This window comes from Canis lupus, chromosome 7 (assembly GCF_048164855.1).
Source record: "Canis lupus baileyi chromosome 7, mCanLup2.hap1, whole genome shotgun sequence".
Taxonomy (NCBI): domain Eukaryota; kingdom Metazoa; phylum Chordata; class Mammalia; order Carnivora; family Canidae; genus Canis; species Canis lupus.
The window spans coordinates 59830468-59834039 of record NC_132844.1 but is presented as its reverse complement, the minus strand read 5'-3'; the positions used below and the strand labels follow the sequence as shown (position 1 = coordinate 59834039).

The 3572-nt window shown below is 42.0% G+C and overlaps 1 non-coding gene across 1 annotated transcript; it reads right to left on the bottom strand.

Moving 5' to 3' along the window:
- Positions 1–1339: 1339 nt before the first annotated feature.
- On the bottom strand, positions 1340–1443 carry LOC140637422 (U6 spliceosomal RNA). The gene has a single exon (XR_012034541.1). It is a non-coding gene; the product is annotated as a U6 spliceosomal RNA (small nuclear RNA).
- Positions 1444–3572: the final 2129 nt, after the last annotated feature.

Genomic DNA, 3572 nt, shown 5'->3' with positions numbered 1-3572 from the left:
CAGGGAGCCTGACACAGGGCTCCATCTCAGGACCTTAGGATCATGGCCTGAGCCAAAGGCAGATGCTTAACCTACTGAGCCACCCAGGTGCCCCCAATTTTCCAATTTTTTAAAATTTATTTTTTATTTTTTTCCAATTAAAAAATATTTAATTTATTTATTCATGAGAGACACACAGAGAGGGAGGCAGAGACACAGGCAGAGGGAGAAGCAGACTCCATGCAGGGACCCCGATGTGGGACTCGGTCCTGGGTCTCCAGATCACGCCTGGGGCTGAAAGCGGTGCTAAACCGCTGAGCCATCCAGGCTGCCTTTTCCAATTTTTTAATGCAGTGAAAAACATATGAAAATTGACCATCTTAACCATTTTTATGTGTATAGTTTGGTGCTATTAAGGGCATTCATGGGGACACCTGAGTGGCTCAGTGGTTGAGTGTCTGCCTCCAGCTCAGGATGTGATCCTGGGATCCAGGATCGAGTCCCACATTGGGCTCCTTGTGGGGAGTTTGCTTTTCCCTCTGCTTATGTTTCTGCCTCTCTCTCTCTCTCTCTGTCTCTCATGAATAAATAATTAAAATATTTTTAAAAAAGGACATTCATGCTGTACAACCACCCATCTTCAGAATTCTTCATTGTATAAATCTAAAATTTTTTCATTTAAACAGTAACTCCCCATTTGCCCCAGCCCCTGGCAACTATCATTCCACTTGATACCTGTATGGATTTGATGACTCGAGGTATCACATGTGAGTAGACTCATACAGGATTTGCCTTTGTGTTTGGTTTCTTTCACTTAGCATAATGTCCCCAAGGTTTATCCAGGTTGTAGCGTATGTCAGAATTTCCTGCCCTTTTAAGGCTGGATAATATTCCACTCTATGTATAGACCATATTTTCTTTATCCACTGGACACTTGGATTGCTTCCACGTTTTAGCTATTGTGACTAATGCTGCTCTGAACATGGATGTACAAATATATCTTTGTGACTCTGCTGCAGTCCTTTTGGGTATAACCCCAGAAGTGGAATTGCTGGATCTTACAGTATTTCTAATTTTTTGAGGAAGCTCTGTACAGTTTTCCACAGTGGCTGCTTTACATTCATCAACAGTGCACCAGGGTCCCCATACGCCTAACATTTATTTTCTGGTAGAAGCCATCCTAATGGATGTAAGGTGTTACCACAATATTTTAAAAAATAATTTTTAAAAAAATTATAGTTTTAAAAAATTAAAAAAAATTTTTTAAAAATTTAAAAAAAAATTTTAAATTTAAAAAAAAATTTGGAATGTTTTGCAAATTTGCATGTGATACTCATGCAGAGGCCATGCTAATTTAAAAAAAAATATGGAATGTTTTGCAAATTTGCATGTGATACTCGTGCAGAGGCCATGCTAATTTCTGTATCATTTTAGTTTTAGTACATATGCTACTGAAGTGAGCACACAGTAACAAAACACAACACTAAACGTGCAAGAAGAATTGAACTTTTAAAAAATTATTTTAGGTTTTTTTTTTTTTAGAGAGAGAGAGCTTGTGCACACAAGTGCATGCATGCATGAGAGCTGGGGTGGCAGGGAGGGGCAGAGGGAGAGGGACAGGGAGAGAATCTCAAGCAGACTCCAAACTTGGTGCAGAGTTCCATTCTGGGACTTGATCTCAGGACTTGAAATCATAAATCTGACACTTAACTGCCTGAGCCACCTAGGTACCCCATGAACCATTTTTGTTAGCAAGAATAAAGGGTAGAAAGGTTTTTAAAAAAAGCCCTTAGGGGTGCCTGGGTGGTTCAGGTCATGATCTCAGGCATTGAGCCCCGGTATCGGGCCCCTTGCTCAATGGAGAGTCTGCTTCTCCCTCTCCCTCTTCCCCTCCCCCTCTGCTCATGCTCTCTCTCTCAAATAAATAAAAGCTTTAAAAAAATACTGAAACAGAAAGAATCTAGTTGATGATAAGCATGCCAAAGTGTTTAGGAGTGGAATGGAGTGTCCTGATATTTGCAACTTACTTTGAATCCCGTCAGAAATAGAATGGATTCATTGATGAAAGGTGTAGATGTGTGATGAAGGGATGGGGCACATACAGACAAATGTTAACAATTACAGAATCTAGGTGATGAGTATATGAGCGCTTACTGTATCATTCTTTCAACTTTTCTCTGTATTTGAAGTTTTCGTAATTTTTTCTTGGGGGAAATTTTATTTGTCTCGGGGAAGGTTTGCTGTGAAGGAGTGAGAGTCCTTTAGTGAATGGGGACCCGAGAGGCTGAGAGTACCCCCTCCAACAATGCAGAGGCCTCAGGGGGTAACTAAGTGGGACCAACTGGCCTGGAACTAGGACCCTAGAGGTTCATGTGTGCTGAGGTGGGACAGGAAAGAGTAAGGGGATCAAGGGGACCAGGTATGGAGAGTGGGAAAGAAGGTGGGTAATTAGAATCTACCTTTGAATGTCTCTGGGCAAGGAGATTACGTATATTACTTACTTGTTTTCCTGTTGTCTTAGGCACTTAAAGCCGGAGAGAGCCAACAGCAATGTGAGCTAGTGAAGTTCAGCTGACCACTTAGGCAGGATTTCCAAATGGCATGAGATACTAGAGCTAGAGTTTGGTTTTCATGATTGGAAATCTAGAAATGAAAACATCTGAGTGTCCCATGTGTGCCCAGATCCTGCTAGTCCACTTCACAGGAGATTGCTAACAAACCAGAATGGTAGATCTGGAATTGCCAAATGGATCAGATGCTTGGGACAGATGGCCATTGCATTTTCTTTCCTGCGGGCTTGAGAAACAAGTATCTTCAGAAGCCTCCTTAATGAGTAGAGAAACATATAGCAAGGGGAGTGAGGGGAATGACTGTGATGATGGGTTAGTGGCTGACGTTGACTTAGGGGGTTAGATGCAAATCCAACTGGAATGTGTGCCTTGACTGGACTTAGCACAATCTCCCCTGGATGGGGCTGGAGACACATTCTCATATTCTTGATCTGTGGTCTTCTCCTTTCTAGACACTACATTTCTTTTGTTAACAGATTTTTACTCCACGTGACACAATGGATTAGGTTGTGACATCTTAAGTCAGTTATCTTGTGGGTATTTTCAATGATTTCTTAACCACACCTTTGTATGCTACCTGTAGCAGGAGTCAGAGGTACATAAAGTAACCCATGGTTGGAGGGGGCACCTGGGTGCCTCAGTAATTGAGTGCCTGCCTTCGGCTCAGGTGTGATTCTGGGGTCCTGGGATTGAGTTCTGCATCCGGCTCCCTGCATGGAGCCTGCTTCTCCCTCTGCCTATGTCTCCGCCTCTCTCTGTGTGTCTCTCATGAATAAATAAATAAAATCTAAAAAAAAAAAAAAGTAACGCATGGTTAGGGGCGGGAGGTGCTAAGAAAGAAGAAAAGATAATTGTAGAGATAGATAGCCAGTTGAGCACCCAGACTATTTAAGTCAGATCCTTTTCAGAGTTTATGGTCTCTATAGCTTCTGTTTGAATTTTAATCCTGTGAGTTTTGCATGCCTCCCACTTACCCTTCCCAGCTGGTACATGGAACTATTTTTGATGCTTTGGAAAGTGGCA